Genomic DNA, 19,433 nt, shown 5'->3' on the forward strand with positions numbered 1-19,433 from the left:
ACTACACTCTATGCTGCCTCAGACTACACTCTATGCTGCCTCTACACTCTACTTCCTCAGACTACACTCTATGCTGCCTCAGACTATACTCTATGCTGCCTTTACGCTCTACTGCCTCAGACTACACTCTATGCTGCCTCTACACTCTACTGCCTTAGACAACACTCTATGCTGCCTCAGACTACACTCTATGCTGCCTCTACACTCTGTGCTGCCTCAGACTACACTCTATGCTGCATCAGACTACACTCTATGCTGCATCAGACTACACTCTATGCTGCCTCTACCCTCTATGCTTCCTCTACACTCTATGCTGCCTCTACACTCTACTGCCTCAGACTACACTCTATGCTGCCTCTACACTCTATGCTGCCTCAGACTACACTCTATGCTGCCTCTACCCTCTATGCTGCCTCAGACTACACTTTATGCTGCCTCTACCCTCTATGCTTCCTCTACCCTCTATGCTGCCTCAGACTACACTCTATAGGGCCTCTACACTCTATGCTGCCACAAACTACACTCTATGTTACCTCTACACCCTATGCTGCCTCTACACTCTATGCTGCCTCAGACTACACTCTATGCTGCCTCAGAGTACACTATGTGCTGCCTCAGAGTACACTATGTGCTGCCTCAGAGTACACTCTGTGCTGCCTCAGACTACACTCTATGCTGCCTCTACACTCTATGCTGCCTCTACACTACTGCCTCAGAGTACACTCTATGCTGCCTCTAAACTCTGTGCTGCCTCAGAGTACACTCTATGCTGCCTCTACACTCTGTGCTTTCTCAGACTCTCTCCCTCTACTGGGACTCTCTAGCCCGGGGCTGTCTCCAACTACAGCCTGTGCAGCCTCAGACTGCACCCTGTGGCGCCTCAGACTACACTATGTGAGGCCTCAGAAGACTACACTCTGTGCGGCCTCAGGCTACACTCTATAGGGCCTCGGGCTACACTCTGTGAGGACTCAGAATACACTCTATGCTGCCTCTACCCTCTATGCTGCCTCAGACTACACTTTATGCTGCCTCTACGCTTCCTCTACACTCTATGCTGTCTCAGACTACACTTTATGCTGCCTCTACCCTCTATGCTTCCTCTACACTCTATGCTGTCTCAGACTACACTTTATGCTGCCTCTACCCTCTATGCTTCCTCTACCCTCTATGCTGCCTCAGACTACACTCTATAGGGCCTCTACACTCTATGATGCCTCTACGCTCTATGCTGCCTCAGAGTACACTCTATGTTGCCTCTAAACTCTATGCTGCCACATACTACACTCTATGTTACCTCTACACCCTATGCTGCCTCTACACTCTATGCCGCCTCAGACTACACTCTGTGCTGCCTCTAACCTCTATGCTGCCTCAGACTACACTCTGTGCTGCCTCAGACTACACTCTGTGCTGCCTCTACACTGTGCTGCCTCTACACTGTGCTGCCTCTACACTGTGCTGCCTCAGAGTACACTCTATAGGGCCTCCACACTCTACGATGCCCCAGACTACACTCTGTAGGGCCTCTACACTCTATGCTGCCTCAGGCTACACTCTATAGGGCCTCGGGCTACACTCTGTGAGGACTCAGAATACACTCTATAGGGCCTCGGGCTACACTTTATAGGGCCTCGGACTACACTCTGTGAGGACTCAGACTACACCCTGTGGGGACTCAAGACTACACTTTGTGCTGCCTCAAGACTACACTGTGCTGCCTCAGGACTACCCTCTGTGAGGCCTCAGACTCCCTCCCTCTGTGCAGGATATTCATTTCACCATGTTGCTCTCTACCGCTAGGAGCCCACACGTTCATCACATATGCTAACTTCAATCCAGGGCTTTAATGTAACAACCCTAATGCATTCTGGGTCTTGTAGTCTTTGGTTGTTTCCACTAATCTAATTAATGTAACACAAATGATAGCAACGACTTGCAGGTGAAAGGGTCAGAAATGGGTGACATGGAGAGATGTGTCCACCCCCTTGTTTCCCTCTGTCTCGATACCTCTGCTGAATGTTATTATACCACTGGGGACCCTTCTGTGTCTCTGGTGCCCTCTCTCACATGATGCATGCCACACACCTACTGCGCTCAATGCTGATTCTCTGGGTTGCTCTCGCCCCCCTTTTAGTACAACAGACTGCTCCCATCCCTGAGTGCTGCAGCTAAAACTGCTCCCTGCCCTGAGAGCTGCAGCTAAAAACTGCTCCCTGCCACGAGTGCTGCAACTAAAAACTGCTCCCTGCCCTGAGTGCTGCAGCTAAAAACTGCTCCCTGCCCCGAGAGCTGCAGCTAAAAACTGCTCCTTGGCCCGAGTGCTGCAGCTAAAAACTGCTCCCTGCCCCGAGTGCTGCAGCTGAAAACTGCTCCCTGACCTGAAACTGCTCCCTGCCCCGAGTGCTGCAGCTAAAAACTGCTCCCTGTCCTGAGTGCTGCAGCTAAAAACTGCTCCCTGTCCCGAGTGCTGCAGCTAAAAACAGCTCCCTGCCCCGAGTGCTGCTGCAAAAAACTGCACCCTGCCCGAGTGCTGCAGCTAAAAACTGCTCCCTGCCACGAGTGCTGCAACTAAAAACTGCTCCCTGCCCTGAGTGCTGCAGCTAAAAACTGCTCCCTGCCCCGAGAGCTGCAGCTAAAAACTGCTCCCTGCCCTGAGTGCTGCAGCTAAAAACTGCTCCCTGCCCCGAGTGCTGCAGCTGAAAACTGCTCCCTGACCTGAAACTGCTCCCTGCCCCGAGTGCTGCAGCTAAAAACTGCTCCCTGTCCTGAGTGCTGCAGCTAAAAACTGCTCCCTGTCCCGAGTGCTGCAGCTAAAAACAGCTCCCTGCCCCGAGTGCTGCTGCAAAAAACTGCACCCTGCCCCGAGTACTGCAGCTAAAAACTGCTCCCTGCCCCGAGTGCTGCTGCAAGTTATCCTGCAAGCTCCACCTTGTGCCCAGACTGCACCTGCTGCCTCTACACTTACCAGATGCCTCTACTGTGCTGCTGCAAGCTCTTCTCTGCTTGTGTGCTGCTGCCCTTGTTCTCTGACCCTCACCTGGGGCTGCACCTCTGCCACTGCATGCTGTTCATCTCCTCTTACTGCTGCATACAGCTCTTTTAGCTTAAAATGTCCCTTCCTAGGCCCTCATCCATGGCAGCTAAGGATCTTATAGCAACCAGTTGCATGCATGTGTAGCTCATCAAGCCCAGTTATTATTTGTAGGGTGGATCCCCTTATATGAGGCCACAGGTGCCAGAATACATGAGCTACCCATGCACAGACCAGAAAGCTCTCAATGCTTTGCTGTGGGTGTCACTGTCTTGCTGCAGTGCACGCTTCTCTCTGCCCCACGTGCTGCAGCAGGTTGCGCTCTGCCACGCCACTGCTGCAAGCCCATCTCTGCATTAAGCTGCTGCAGGCCACTTTCAGCCTTGTGTGCTGTTGCATGCAACCTCTGCCCTGCACAGCCCCTTCTCCTGTGCCCACAAGTGGTTGTGCTTGCACGACTGAAGCCTGTTATCTACCCTCTACTGCTTCAGGCTGTCAGATGCGTTACTGCTTTGTGATTGCATGTATGTAGCACTTACTACCCTGAGGAGGCGCTGAGGTGCTTTATTACCCCTCTCACCTTGACACTACCTGGAGCTATCCCAGCATGACCGTGAGATGCTCTCTCCCCTGCAGGGCAGTGATGTGCCCCTGCTCTCCTGTGGCACTCACCTGGGGGTGCTTAAGCAAATGCATGCGTTCACATCCCCTTTGCAGCTGCTGTGCCCTGCTCTCTACCCAATGCTGTTGTAAGCTACTGCCCGACTCTGCCCTGTTCCTCCCTCCATCCATACTCCCCTGGGGCTGTCACTGTGCTGTTGTGGTGCAAGTTGTCCTCTGCTCCTTCCCTACATGCAGAAGGTTGCTCACTGCCCCTGTGCTGCTGCAGGACGCTCTCTGCCATGTTCCCCTGCATGCAGTTTGCTCTCTGCCATGTGCTCCTGCATGCAGTATGCTCCCTGCCCCTGTGTTGCTGAAGAGTGCTCCCTGCCCCAGTGCTGCTACACAGTGCTCCCTGCCCCGGTGCTGCTGCAGGATACTCTCTGCCCCGTGGTCCTGCGTGCTGCAGGCTGCTCCCTGTGCTGATGCAGGCTGCTCTCTGCTGCTGTGCCCCTGCAGGATGCTCCCTGTCCCTGTGCTCCTGCAGTCTGCTCCCTGCCCCTATGCTCCTGTAGTCTGCTTCCTGCCCCTGTGTCCCTACAGGATGCTCTCTGCCCTGTGCTGCTGCAGGATCTCTCTGCCCTGTCCTCCTGCATGCAGTCTGCTCCCTACCCTTGTGCTGCTACAGGATGCTCTCTGCCCCTTCCCTGCATGCAGCAGGCTGCTCCCTGCCCTATGCTGCTGCAGGCTGCTCTCTGCTTTGTGCTCCTGCATGCAGTCTGCTCCCTGTGCTGCTGCAGGATCTCTCAGCCCTGTGCTCCAACGTGCAGTCAGCTCCCTGTCACTGTGGTGCTGCAGGATGCTCCCTGTCCTCCTGTACTCTGGGCTCTACCCCTGTGCTCCTGCAGGTGGCTCCCTGCCTATGTCCTCCTGCATGCAGTCTGCTCCCTACCCCTGAGCTGCTGCAGGATGCTCTCTACCCCTTCCCTGCATGCAACAGGCTTCTCCCAGTGCTGCTGCAGGCTGCTCCCTACCCTGTGCTGCCGAAGGCTGCTCTCTGCCTTGTGCTCTTGTATGCAGTCTGCTCCCTGTGCTGCTGCAGGATTCTCTCTGCCCCTGTACTCCTGTAGTCTGGTATCTGCCCCTGTGCTCCTGCAGGCTGCTCCCTGTCGATGTCCTCCTGCATTCAGTCTGCTCCCTACCTCTGTGCTGCTGCAGGATGCTCTCTGCCCCTTCCCTGCATGCAGCAGGCTGCTCCCTGCCCTGTGCTGCTGCAGGCTGCTCTCTGCATTGTGCCCCTGCATGCAGTCTGCTCCCGTACTGCTGCAGGATCTCTCTGCCCTGTGCTCCTGCAGGATGCTCTCAGCCCTGTGCTCCTGCATGCAGCTCCCTCTCACTGTGCTGCTGCAGGATGCTCCCTGTCCTCCTGTACTCTGGGCTCTGCCCCTGTGCTCCTGCAGGCTGCTCCCTGCAAATGTCCTCCTGCATGCAGTCTGCTCCGTACCCCTGTGCTGCTGCAGGGTGCTTTCAGCCCTGTGCTCCTGCAGGCTGCTCTCTGCCCTGTGCTCCTGCAGGATGCTCTCAGCCCTGTGCTCCTGCAGTCAGCTCCCTGTCACTGTGGTGCTGCAGGATGCTCCCTGTCCTCCTGTACTCTGGGCTCTGCCCCTGTGCTCCTGCAGGCTGCTCCCTGCAAATGTCCTCCTGCATGCAGTCTGCTCCGTACCCCTGTGCTGCTGCAGGGTGCTTTCAGCCCTGTGCTCCTGCAGGCTGCTCTCTGCCCTGTGGTCCTGCAGGATGCTCTCAGCTCTGTGCTGCTGCAGGCTGCTCCCTGCCATGTGCTGCTGCAGGCTGCTCCCTGCCCTGTGCTGCTGCAGGCTGCTCTCTGCCCTGTCCTCCTACATGCAGTCAGCTCCCTGTCACTGTGCTGCTGCAGGATGCTACCTGTCCTCCTGTAGTCTTTCTGGTCTGTGCCCCTGTAGGCTGCTCTCAGCCCTGTGCTCCTGCATGCAGTCTGCTCCCTACCCCTGTGCTGCTGCAGGCTACTCTCTGCCCTCTGCTCCTGCAGGCTGCACCCTGTCCTCTGCTCCTGCAGGATGCTCTCCGCCCTGTGCTCCTGCATGCAGTCTGCTCCCTGCACTGCCCCTCCCCCGTGCAGACCCTTCCCCTGTGACACTCACCTGCAGCTGCTATGGTGCTGCTGCAGTGCAGGCTGCTCCCCCACCCTTGCCACTCACCTGGGGCCGCCCCTGGCCTGCTGCAGGATCCTTCCTGCCCCCCTGTGCAGCTCCACACACTCCCAGGCTGCTGCGGTGACAACAGCCAGCAAAGGCTTCTGTTGTGTGCAGTACTCTGCAACCTACCACGAAGGCACCGCTTCCCTCCGCGCGCCCTCATTGGATAAGAACGCCGGAATCCGGAACTGTCGAAACGTCATTGGACGCGACGCCTGCCGGTCACATCGCCTTTCCCTCTGCCGGTTCTGCACCACGGAGGACCAGGGAGGGGGAGCAGCGCCACCGCGCGGCCACGGAGCGCAGCGCGGCCCTTTCACTGTGCCCCGTACCTGCTGCACGAGTGCAGCGCTAGCGAGGGGCACTTTACACCACGGGCACTTTACACCCCACTTTCACTAGAGCGTGGGAGGCACCGAGGTCCATATGTACTGCACATTCACCCGTAGACAGAGAAAGGGAAAGAAACCTTTAATAACACAGGCCAAACATTTCTGGATGGAAAGAGGCAGCCTCGGGGAGCCAAACCAGGGGGTCACTTGGCTGTAAGAACGCGAGCACAGCCCGAAAATCCGTCCACAAATATCACAAAAATATGGCAAAGACCATAAAATGAAAAATTGTATATTTCAGCACTTCTCCGTGTCTCATTTAAGTTCATACGAGGGAGTCACTGAATTAAGCGATAATCATTGAAAGAAATATGTTTTTTAAACATGAAATTTTCCAAAATATCTAATTTAGTGTCGACGCCTTCGCGAGTTACTCAAATTGTGTTAGAATGTTATGTTCGCTCTTTGTAGAGAAAATATTGTAAGGGTGTGCGAGGAAAACTGTGTTCTTTTATTAACCATACAAAGGTGAGATTTTTGTAGGATGTCGCATTATTGCAATGTTCTCAAAGTGGATGGTTAAGGAAAAATATACATAGTGAAAAGCGAAGGGCCATGGATTGCACAATTTGATCAACAGAGGAAGCCGGGATCTGAGCCCCCGATCATATATTGTACATGTACGTATAGGATTACACCACTCTCTTTTCCATTTAGCATCAAAGGTCACCAGTTTGTGTTCAGTTATACAATTATTTCTATTCAATTAGTGTTGGTGGTATACAGTCCAATTAAAAACACATATCACGTAAAATTACATTTTCCCTATTCACAAATATATAGATGTTTGTAGTCATATGATTAAATGTGTTCTGTTCTGTTTAAAATGTTTCCACATTAGAGGTGGGCGAGCCAACAAATTAACAGGGAGCGGCGAGCTTAGGGTCGCTTCTGGCTCTAAGAGCCCATGCATGAGCCAAGCCATAAAATATTTGGCATCTAAATCATGCAACAAAGGTCATGTTAAACTGTAGTGAGGTGTCTTCAAAATTAAAAAAACGTTATTTGGTAATACGGTGAAGAGTTTAATTTTAGCACATCTGGTCACACTACTGCTTTCAGATTACTAAAAGTGAGAGTTTTCAATCATGAATTCCAGCCCCCTCCCTCATGACAATGCTATCAGTGAACTAAAAGGCAAGTCAGGGGTCACGTGTACTGTACACGTGGCCTACATTGTTATTATACATGGCACAAAGTTTTAGCCTATTCAATCAAACAAAAGAGAGAGTTTTTTTTTTTACAGCACCCATCCTGAAATCCCACATTTGAAGATGCTCTCATATGTGAGAATGTGAAATAAAGTACTTCTCAAAGATCACACAATTTGGTCGAGCAGCGAAGCCGGGGTTGATCCCAGTTTTCCAGTTTCACACTGTGAAATTCAGAACAAAACAACTAGAAAACCTGTTTCCTTTTTCAAATAGGAAGTTTAAACCATAGACCATGTTTAGTTCTCAATAATATTCCACAAAATATTTACTGGTATAGTCATTCTTAAATAAAACATTGTTTCAGAAATATTCATCAAAAGTGATTTTTTTAAGGTCATCATACAAACTGCATCCCAAGTTGCAAAAATCACAGAATGTCAACCAAACAGGACAACCACATAGACAACATGTCATAAAGTCATTTTTTAATATTAAAAAGTTTTAAAAAAAAGTTTTATATAGAGCAAACTCGAGTCAAAGGTATAGGATCACTTGACATCAGCAACAGTTACATCACACGAGGTCCAAGTGAATTTATTTTCATTTTTTAGGCACAAGGAGACAAGTGATTTGCCCAGAATCACAGGATGCTGAGCTGGCACCAAGACTCAAACCTGGTTCTCCAGCTCCAAAGTCAGCATCTCTGGTCATAAGACTACATCCTCTCCCAACTGTTCCTGTTGTCTCGCAACTGCCAGAAAGTTGAAGGAAGTGTCAGTCGTATTTCCGCATTCTCCTTGGAAGGCATACAATAGTGGACAATAAAAACAAAGGTGTATGTTTCAGTGGAACAATCATTTATATGGCCCAACCTTCATCAGGGCAGTCCGGCATCAAGAAATACATGGTAATGGACGAACTTTAATCAAATATATTTTTTGTAGGGCAGTGGTTCCCAAACTTTTGACTTCTGTGGACCCCCACTTTATCATTTCTAGAGCCTGGGGACCCCCCTCTGAATCTTAATCAGGGGACCACTCACTGAGTCATTATTGAAAGCTGGGGACCTAATGTGTTAATATTATTTCATTTTCTAAGCAGTCGCAAACCCCCTCAGTAGGCTTCGCGACCCCCAGGGGTCCCCGGACCACAGGTTGGGAACCACTGTTGTAGGGAAATCTGAGAGAGCTGATCTCATAGTGGCCTTTCACCTTTGGCAACCCCAGAGAATAGTCAAAATTGAAATCCTACTCAATTGTGCTGACACACATCCCTTCGACATGCTTCATGGCTGCAAATACAGCGTATTATGCTGTTCTTTTCCATAGAAATCCCTAGTGGCAGACTCAACATTTCAGCGAGTAGCCTCTGCATATTATGTGTTTTGTTTTGTATATCCAGACTGACTGAGCTAGGACAATGGACAGACAGAAACAGGCCACTGGCTAAATATATTTTCTGTGGCACATCCTTAGTCCTGATGAAAGCCCAAGAACCCTTAAGGGTCATTCTCGCATAAGGGCTGAAACATGTCAACTTGAATAAGAGTAGGGCCATAATCCTCTCCCATCACCCTAGATACATGGTTTTATCTATCCAGAAAACACCTACCAATAATAGGGATATCTGGGTGTTTTGAGGTATTTTTTATTCTAGATCACAGTAGACAACAATCTCAAAAGTGCTCCCTGAAACATGGTTGAGCCCATTCTGGTTTTTAGGAACCAGAATGCGGCTCGATGAGGAAGCATGGCACTACTGAAGTGGGTGAGGATCCTTCATAAAAACAACTAAAATTTAGTTGTTAGCCTCAGTGGGAGGAATATCTAGATTTGATTTGTACCCTATAATTTGGGTCTGTGACTCACGAGGTGGTAGGCTGCCTTTGAGTTTATTGTATTCAGTTAGGGAGGTCGTATCCTATAGCCCCTAATTTTCTCTCTCCCACTTCTGACTAATAACCTTTAATGGTTATGCTTGGGCTCTGTAAGAATGACAGGCACAATCCACATTTTATTTTTGGCAGATTTACATAGCGCAAACCTTACCCAAGGACATAAGAGTGCTTTACAGCCACCAGAGACTATGTTACTAGTTTGTTTTTCAGCACAAGGAGATTTGCCTGGGATTCACAGGAAGCTGAGCCGAGGCTGGGATTTGAATCTGGCCCCCATATTACATGGTCAGCAGCTGTAGCCACTAGGCCACATCGCGTCCCATGAAAGAGCAGCTAGTTTCCGACTCAAGGTTCCAAAGGGACCTCGTGCTGAGCCAGAACCAGGAACTCACTCAAGCTTTCAGTGTCTTGTCCACCTCTATTCAACAGACATTGAAGAGCTGGTTTGACAAACAGACCAGTTTTAAGACAGGCTCACAATGAGCACAATTAGATAATTAACAAAAGAAAGGGGTCAATGAGCTCCCACAGAGTTTGCTCCTCAGGATACAGCGCCTTAAAGAGACTTTGGTGACGCGCAGGAACACTTCATAGAGGCATGTTCCATCTGCCACTATTTAATCTTCAGTTTAAAACTTCAAAATCATTTGGAACAAATGTTAATCTGTTCCCCACCATTCCATAATCTGGGGACATAAATCCCTGACCCCCATGGTTCGAACTCCCATGATTTCGGGGACCAGTCCTACAAAAAATCTTTCCTCCTTCTTATGAGTTGATTATGTTATTTTAGATTTTTTTATCACTTATACAAGTCGGAACACATTTGCTAACTGTATCTCAGAGACCCGGGATCAAGGTACTGTATTGTAGCATTTGGATGGTGTCTACTACCCCTATGTGAGGTGCTTAAACACTCACCTAGCCAGGTAGCATGCCACACTGTGTGTGGTTGGAAGGAAGTTATTGAGCCTATATGGGAAATGTTTCCAGGTGATGCCTGATGAGGATGGCCACATCGTGCCATGACACTTTCCCATTTCCAGACTTTGCTTTCATATATCAGTGCATTTTGGGAGTTGTAGTCTTGGCTCCTTTTAATTGATCTAGCCAATTGAACCAAGATGCCTGTTAGCAATGATATGTAAAACCCAAGTCCAGTAATGGAAAAGTGGAACCCCAGTGACATCAAGCTAGCAGGTCACCCATGCGTAATGCCCACTGAGCAGGCGCAGCCCGTCCTTTAGGGTGGAGGGGCCACACATCCCCACCTTTTGCCCCTCATGAAGACTGCCAGTCAGGCTGAACAAAGGTCAGCCTGACACACACTCTTCATGTTCAGGTCAGGCAGCCAGGAGCGAGACATGCGCAATTTGCGCAGACTCCTGGCTGCCTGAGCTGAACTTTGCTGGGTTGAAGAGGTCACAGCTCCTGCAGCAAAGGTGCCTCGAGGCCCTCCTCCGGGTGACGAGGGAAGCGTCACCCATTGACTTTGACCTGGGCGCTTCAGGTTTAAGCCCTGAAGCGCCCAGGGCGAGTGTCAATCAGTTACACCTCGTCACAGAGTGGGGTGGGGTCAGCAGTCTCACTGACCCCATTACACTCTGTGACAAAGTTGGGACTGCTGCCTTCCCTCATTGGCTCGCCTAAGGTCAGCCAATGAGGGAAGGCAGTAGTCCCAACCCTCCTGGGACCTCAGAGGCTGAAGGTAAGTGTGTGTGTGATCTTTTTAAATGAATGTTTGGCGCGTGCGAGTATGTTTGAATGTTGGTGAGTGTTGTTAATGGATGTGCGTGCTGTGCGTGTGTGTGAAAGAATGAGTGTGAGTGTGCTTCCCACCCGCTGCCCTCCCTCCTAAAACTGACGGCCGCCACTGCCACAGAGGTGTAGTGAACAGGTTTTTGGATGCATTACTTGGCAGTTTGGTAGTTCAGGAAGTGTCAGACACACATTTTTTAATAGTTTGTGATATGCTGGCACTCTTTTTAGCCCTGTAGGTCCCTTTATTGTGTTGGTAAAATTTGTGTTATGTTTTCGATCTGATCCTATGCTGGCTGTGGCAGGAGGTTGTCCACGCTGAGATGCAAAACATAGTTTACAACGATGCATTTACTCCGAAATGCATTTACAACGATGCCATTACCACAAATATGCCTTTACGACACATGCCTTAACTAACAATATACCTTTACCATGCATGTCTTTACAGTAAATTTTGTTCTAAAGGCATAAATGGTAAAGGTATATGTGTGGGTAAGGTTTTAAAGTGAATATTATTTTTTTTATTTTGTAAAGGCATGAATGGGAAAGGTGTCTGCGTGGTAAAGGTTTTGCAGGTACGTATTAAGTGGTTTAAGTGTTCTTATGTATATATATATATATATATAGGGTTTTTAGGTTTTAGGGTGGGTATGGGATTTGGGGTGGTAAGGGCATTTTTAGGTTTTACAGTGGGTATGGGATTTAGGGTGGTAAGGGTATTTATAGGTTTTAGGATGGGTATGGGTTTTGGGGTACTAAAGTCATCTTTAGGTTTTTAGGGTGGAATGGGATTTAGGTTAGTAAGGGTATTTTTAGGGCTTAGGTTTGGTATGGGTTTTGGGGTGGTCAGATATTTTTGGGGTTTTAGGGAGGGTATGGGTTTTAGGGAGGTAATGGCATTTTTAGGTTTTAGGTTTGGTATGGGTTTTGGGGTGGTCAGATATTTTTTGGGTTTTAGGGAGGGTATGGGTTTTAGGGAGGTAATGGCATTTTTAGGTTTTCGGTTGGGTATGGGTTTTGGGGTGGTAGGGACATTGTTAGGTTTTAGAGTGGGTATGGGTTTTGGGGCGGAAATGACATTTTTAGGTTTTAGGGTGGGTATGGGTTTTGGGGTGGTAAGGTCATTTTTAAGTTTAAGGGTGGGTATGGGATTTAGGAGGGTAAGGGTATTTTTAGGGTTTAGATGGGTAGGGGTTTTAGGTTGTGTATGAGTTTTGGGGTGGCAAGGGCATTTTTAGGTTTTGGAGTACGTATGATTTTTTGAGTGGGGTGGTAAGACAATTCGTTTAGGTTTTAGGGTGTGTATGGGTTTTAGGGTGGTAAGGGCATTGTTTGGGTTTAGGATGGGTATGGGTTTATGGGGTGGTAGGGGCATTTTTAGGTTTTAGGTTGTATGAGATTTAGGGTAGAAAGGGAATTATTAGGGTGGGTAGGGTTTGTGGGTGGTAACTTGTGTGTGTGTGTGTATATATATATATATATATATATATATACATACACATATATATATATGCCAATATATATATACTATATATATATAAATGATATATATTTAAAAATATCCACAATTATATACATAAAATAATATATACATTATATGTTTAAATATATAAACATATATATATATTTAAATATACATACATATACATATATATTTTAAAACAACCAGTCATAAATCAGACACGGAGCACACAAACTACCGGTGCTAGTGGTAGATGGTAGACCAACAATGCTCCTCAAATTATAATTTCAAGGGAAGAAACCACTGCACTCTGTTTCTTTTTGAAAATCCAAGTGTTTAATCCACCCCAACAAACGTGGCGTGGATTAAACAATGATTTTTCAGGATAAATTGAGTGCAGTAGTTTTTTCCTTGGAATTATATATGTGTGCGTGTGTGTGTATGTGTTATACTTACCATTTTATTTTCTACCGCGCACGTCTTTACCAGCTATGCCTTTACAATGGAATTTTCGTGGTAAAGGCATTTTCATGGTAAACAACTTTTGGTGTAAGTGCATTTCTTGTAATCACGGATGTGTTGTAATTACAAAGTTGTAAAGGTAATTACGGTAATTGCATTCGTGGTTCTGTCATACAACCCGCTGAGATATTATAGACCTGGGAGAGATAACTAGTGTTGAGAAAATGTGATGGGTAATCGTAGATCTTCCCAGACAGATTGCGTTGTTGTCCTCTTTTGTAGCATTGCCATTAAGATAGAAAAAGTAAGGAGATCTTTTCAGCCAATGCTATATGCATCCTTTGGGTCATTATACAATGGCTGTAAGTATATGAGCATTTGAGACCTTCGAGGTGGACTACATTAGTCCTCAGGTAGCCAGCAATTTGTGGCAGATCTCTTCAGTCTTTGCAAGCCTGTCTGGCTAGGCCTGAGTAGTTCAATTTGCCTGGCCGGTACAGCCTGTGTCTGTGCTCCCCTGTTGTCAGCAAGGTTCCATATGTCCTTTAATACATTTATATGGTGTCCCATTGATAAATAAGGGATTAGGTAGCAAATTGGTTTGGTATCAGTTATCACATGGTGTTATGAATTCTATCAGATTGACACAGGTAGAACCATCCGCAAATTAGAGTTAATATCTTCCCCTACTGTGGTTAGATGTAGGGCAGCCAATATTTACTATGTCTGTGGTGTGTGTGTGTGTGTAAGGGGGGACTATGGTTGGAGTCCTCCATTTCATTTTGCCAGGTGCTGAATGGCAGCTTCGACCTGTAATAAAGAGGCAAGAGGTATTTCTTATTTTTGGGATGGCACAGTTATCATATTCCAACTGTATGTCAAGGTATTTCTTAGGCTATGTTAGGTAGAGGTCCCTAGTTTAGATAAGGTGTCTCTATCTTCTTGACATGGCGTGCTTGTTGGGAGTTTCCATAGCTCTGGACTGTCCTTATATTGTTAGGAGGGATTACCATTTCAGATTCTATCCCAGGGTCAGCAGTTTATGCAATTATCTAGGAAAAATGTCTTCCCAACTCTCTTTAGAACCTTTTTTAAATGTTTCTTATTCCTTTTCAAGAACAACAAACATAGCCGCATCTGCAATATACAAAACAGCAGTGACACACTGCATACAATCAGTTTATGTCAACTTGAGCAAGTGCAAGACATTGGGTCCGGGCCGGAGTGGGGGTGGAGGGGGGAAGGGGTTGATAGGGGTTGATAGGGGTGGGAATCATAAATCAGGCACAACATCTAGTGGATCGGTGATGTCATGAGTCAACTGATAAGAATGAAGTGGGGCCCACATATCGTTCGGCTGGGTTGAAGGAGGTAAAAGTGAGGCATAAAGCTCACTCGTGGTGTCACAGTAAATGAGATCACGTAACCAGTCATCAGTGTTTGGTCTCCTACTATTACCCCAGAGAATGACTATGCACCATTTGGCTAATATAAGTGCCATAGCCGCAAATCTTCTGTGCTGTGGAGGAAGAGTCTTGACATACCCCAGGAGGGCCAGGACAGGGTCCAGGTCCATGGGATGCTCCAACACGGCATAGAGAGTCGTGAATATAGCTTGCCAATAGCCCCGTATGATGGTGCAGTTCCAAGTTAAGTGTGCAAAGTTGTCATATTAAGCCAAACATTTGGGGCACGTATGGGAACGTGTTGGGTCAAACTTGGAAAGAGCCTGAGGGGTGGTGTATGCTCAGTGCAGAAACTTTGCAGGAATTTGTGTTGGCTATTTACTGAGACCAGTTTAGTCTTCATGCAGCAAAATTGCCACATCTTTTCTGAGTTCAAATCACGCTACCACATCAGTCTCGCTGCAGGTCAGCACAGTGGTCGCAGCTCTAGACTAGCCTGATACAAGCGGGAGACAAGTCTAGAGTTTTCAGTTGTCAAAATGACCGTGGTGAGGGGAGGGAAATTCGATGGTTCTTCTGGGAAGGTATGTAATACCTCTCCAGTGTATGCAGTGATGGACATAGTGGTCCATCGTGGAGATCACTCCATCAACCTCAAAGATACAGCGAAGGTCTAGTTTACCATTGGTGAAGAGATCGCCTAAGATTCGGATCTGATGCATGGAGAGTGTACGTGGCACCATTGTTTCCTGCATCAGGGTGAGCCACGGCGTTATCCCCAAGGGGTATATTGGGCGAGTACAGGACATTATATCCAAGATATCACTGTAGCTTGGTCCATGCCCAACATGCCGTGGAGAGAATGCGGACAGCCTGGGGATCTTGGAGGAGTTAGGGAGTAGGTATGAAAGGGGGAGTTCTCTTCTGAACTTTAATTGCTCCTGGAAGCTTTGAGTCTTGGCTGGGATTGATTTTCAGAATATGACAGCTTTTACTGAGAAATCGCAGCCTCCAAGAATTTCTTACTGTTAGAGGCTATAATGATGCGGGTTGCTAGTATGGAGAGCAGTGTTCTATTTTTTTAAATTTGTTTAAGTTTAATTTATAGGTACATAAGTCCTCCTTCTTGGGTGGCTCTGTGGATGATGCAAAGTGCCTTGAACATCAATTGTCTAGAAGTAGCCAGTGGGGCGTTTACAGGGCTGGCATTCTGTGTTCCCTGGGATATAAGCGGATGAGGGTTCTTGCTGCAGGTTTTCAATTGCGGTCTAGCTATCATATGATGAAACAGAATAGCCAAAACCATGGCTTCCCCTAACAGTGGAGCATCGAGATCACAAGTGTGAGGATAGCTTATATTTTTTGTTTGGCATCCATGGTGTTGGAAATGTGCCCTTTCTGCAGTTACCCTGGATTTTTCTTGCCTATTTGTATTTAAACATTACCTGTGTTGACTGTACAAATCTGTGCCCTTCAACCCTGCTAACCAGCAGTAAAGTGCTCTCCCCTTTGAGCATATTAAATTGGTACACCTTTAACTGGCATATTTAATTTACTTTCAAGTCCCTAGTATATGGTACTACCTGTACACATTGCCTGTAAATGAAATGCTACCCATGTACTGCTGCACTCATTGTGCCACCCACTACGGTAGCGCTGCAAAACATGTCTCCAGTCCGGCCACTGAAGCCTGGATGGGCAGCTTTAAAACTGCCACTTTGACTTGGCAAAATTACCCTTTTGAAAAGCCTAAGCCTCCCTTGTTAATACTTATAAGTCACCCCTAAGATGGTGCTTAAAAACCCATAGGGAAAGGTGCATGGCATGTAACAAGGAGGACATGTTTATTTAAGGTTTTACATGCCCTGGCAGTGATAAACTCCAAAGTAATATTTCAGGGTGGCAGGGCTGGTTTGCCTACAGGTTAACACTGTTTTACAATCTCAAATTTAATAAGTGCTAAATTCAGTTTGGCAATAACTAAACAATATTTCAAGGACTTATTTTATTAGTAACTTAAAAATCAACTTAATGGTCATGTTGAATTTTCTATTACTATTCAGGAAATCGCAAGCTTGGAACATTTTCATTTTCCTGCCTGCGACCACAAGACTTTCCTGCCAGCGTCCAGCTGTCATCTGATCCCCGACCGCTCCCCTCTGGTGCAATGTGTATTGCTTCCAGACAGTGGACAAAGGGCTCTGGGTGTGGGAATGGGGTCTCTTCTCTTGCAGGTTGGCCTGAGGATTGTGTGCTTACCCCTTGCTGAGCTTCAAAGGATGTCTACCCTGTCAATGGAACTGAAGCTCAAACCTAGGCATGCTCTCTTTTGTCTCCCTAGACAGGCAGTCTCCAAACCCAGAGGTAGGGGAGGAACTGACCAGAATTAGATTAGGGCATGAATAAAGGACTGCCTTACACTCACAGGCTGGCAGTATGGGCCCCACAATTCTCTCCTACGAAGTCTCCTGGACCTTGTGAAGAATCAGAAGGACTACTCTGCTGTCTAGGGAAGCAGAAGAAAGAATGAACCTGGCTGCTTTGAACCCAGGACCACAGAAGTGAATCCAAGGGTCAGTTGGCTGGCCTGTTTGAGCTACAGGGACGCAACAGGCTTCCATAGACCTCTCCCTGGTATCTCCCAGCTGCCCAGTTTCAACTGGACCTGCCCTTGGCACTGCTGCTGGCTTCTGCTGGAGTTTGTCCTAACCACCAAGTGGTGCCCCCCAGGGTCTAGACCGTTCACTAGTGTTAGAGTGTACACCACCTGCCACCAAACTGCAAGAAGTGGGACTTAGAAACTGCCAACTTTCTGCCATGGACAAAACTGTTGTCACTGATCTTGAATCATGAGTCTGCCTCAACATGCCAGTTTGCCTCGCTAAAGGAGCTCCAAAAAGTTTCTAAGTCAAATGTAGAGGGCTTCACTGGGACCAGCACGAGCAACAACCGGTCAATGTCAAGGCCTTCCTAGGCACAGTCGTCTCTCGTTTGGAGCTTTCCTGCCTTTGTTGACGATTGCACTGGGATCCCAGCTCTTCAGCAGCCCCACTTTGGATCCAGCTTTTGACTTTGACTCAGTCTAGCATGACCAGATACTTGCGGTTGTCGCTTTGTGTCACTATTTTTTAATTCCAACCTTAAAGATGTGATTTTCGTAGGGACATTCAGTGTTACAAAATTCCAGAATGCCTTTGTATTGTGGAAGTCAGCAAAGGTGCGATTTACCACAGAGTTTTCCAATTCTCAAGATTAAATCCATGAGCCCAACCCAGATTAAAGGGAAATGAGGACTGCTCAGACTTAAAAAAACGTAATAGTATTTTAAGGGTCCACTCTGCTCGGATGTGCAACACATCACACTTACTTCTTAAGAAGCGGTACAGGCATCTTATTTAAAGATACCAGAAATAAAATGTCCATATGGATACAGAGTCCTCAGTATGTTTAGATAAACCCAACCGTATACTTTCCTAGTCGCAGCTCATCACGAGGCTTGATCAGCTGGCATAAAGTATGAGAGGTCCCTCTAGTAACCAGTGGTCCCACATAGAAGCCCTCGTCGTTAGAATAGGAGACCTGACATATGCTGCTGTGCAGGGGCTGTGCGCAGAGACAAAGCACCATACCAGCCCCCCTGCACTATGAGCAGAGTACACAATGCTCCCCCACCAAGACCACATGGCCTCCCCTGCATTCCATCCATGCCAACTGGTCTGCAAACCCCACCCACTCTAATCTCTCTCTCCCATTTACATTTCCTAGTGTCCTGAACAGGTGGTAAATGTATGTAGATTTGCCCCCATAATCAGGGAAAGCCAGTGGTAATCTTGAATTTGAATAGTTATTTCCTGTGCCAGGGGACAAAAGTGCATATAGCCTGAATTAGGTGTAGGATACCAGCCAGAATTGGAGATCCCTGGCCGCCAGATTCCCTGCACCTAAATATGACCATCTCCCAACACGGTCTAGAGAGTCCACAGCCTTAACTGGTGTAGGTACTCCTGTAATACCTTAGAACGGACCCTCCTGTAGGTTCTCTGCAACTCTTGTCTTCATGTACCCAGCATCCCTAGTCCTCATTCAGAACTACTGCAGAGCCTCTCAACCTTCAGCAACTGTGCCCAAAAGTGGACCTGCAGTTTGCCAAGTTCTCGTAATACTTACGCACTGCATTTGCTCGCTTGTCTAGGACACACGGCTGCTAAGATTTACTGAAAGCCCAGATTTCTTCCAATAGGTCATCAGCAGGGCTTCACTTTTTAGCTGGATTCTGCATCTACCTCTTACCGCAGTCCTTCTCCTCCCAAACAAGGAAATGAGCCGGAGAGCTAGTGTTTGAAACTGGCTCTTTTATATAGTTGATCAAAAAGAGGTACACTGTGTAAAGAGTCTAAGCAAACCCCAAAAGAATTACAGAGGCACAAAGGACACCCCAAATGCTCTCTTGTGGTAGTGTGGGTGAGCAGTTATGCTTATCAAAGGGTAGTGCTGAGCATGTATTGCCCACGCAAATGCAGTAAGCGAGACGCACACTCAATGAAGAAATTCTACACCAATTTATAAAAATATCACACTCTTTTATATAAATTTTGATACCAAGATCATCAGAATTGGGTGGTTACTTTTCAAGTTATGAATTTTTACATTTTCAAAACTTGACAGTGCAATTTTTGGAGTGGTATGTTATCCTGGGGGGATGGGTGCAACATATATTGTATACAGGTACTTAGCAGCGACTTACAGCACCCAGCTTCTGGAGTTAAGGTAAGTAGGAGGCAATGTCCACGGCAGCACCAACAGGTCACTTCTGAAGACACTGACACGTCTGGGTGCAAAGATGCGTTTCAGCATTGAGTGCCCTTATGTTATCCTATGGGAAAATAAACATTTACTACATTTGGGGACCTAGCAACGACCTACAGGCCTGTTCTTCTGGGGTTAAGGTAAGTAAGGGGTAAGGTCCAAAGCACCACCAACATGTCACTTTGGGAGGCACTGAGGCACTCGGGTGCAGAGGTACTTTTCAGCCTC

At 47.5% G+C, this 19,433-nt stretch overlaps 1 protein-coding gene across 3 annotated transcripts in view; it reads right to left on the minus strand.

Moving 5' to 3' along the window:
• SCAI (suppressor of cancer cell invasion) overlaps positions 1 to 6,018 on the minus strand; it is a 538,528-nt gene extending 532,510 nt beyond the window's left edge. For 2 of the 3 annotated variants that reach the window (XM_069241742.1, XM_069241741.1), the window contains exon 1: positions 5,869 to 6,007. The gene's annotated coding sequence lies outside the window, so the exon portion shown is untranslated. Of the gene's footprint in view, positions 1 to 5,868 lie in introns of all 3 variants that reach the window. The other variant, XM_069241740.1, reaches the window with a different exon arrangement.
• Between the last annotated feature and the right edge of the window lie 13,415 nt (positions 6,019 to 19,433).

The sequence above is a fragment of the Pleurodeles waltl genome, chromosome 6 (genome assembly GCF_031143425.1).
Source record: "Pleurodeles waltl isolate 20211129_DDA chromosome 6, aPleWal1.hap1.20221129, whole genome shotgun sequence".
NCBI lineage: Eukaryota > Metazoa > Chordata > Amphibia > Caudata > Salamandridae > Pleurodeles > Pleurodeles waltl.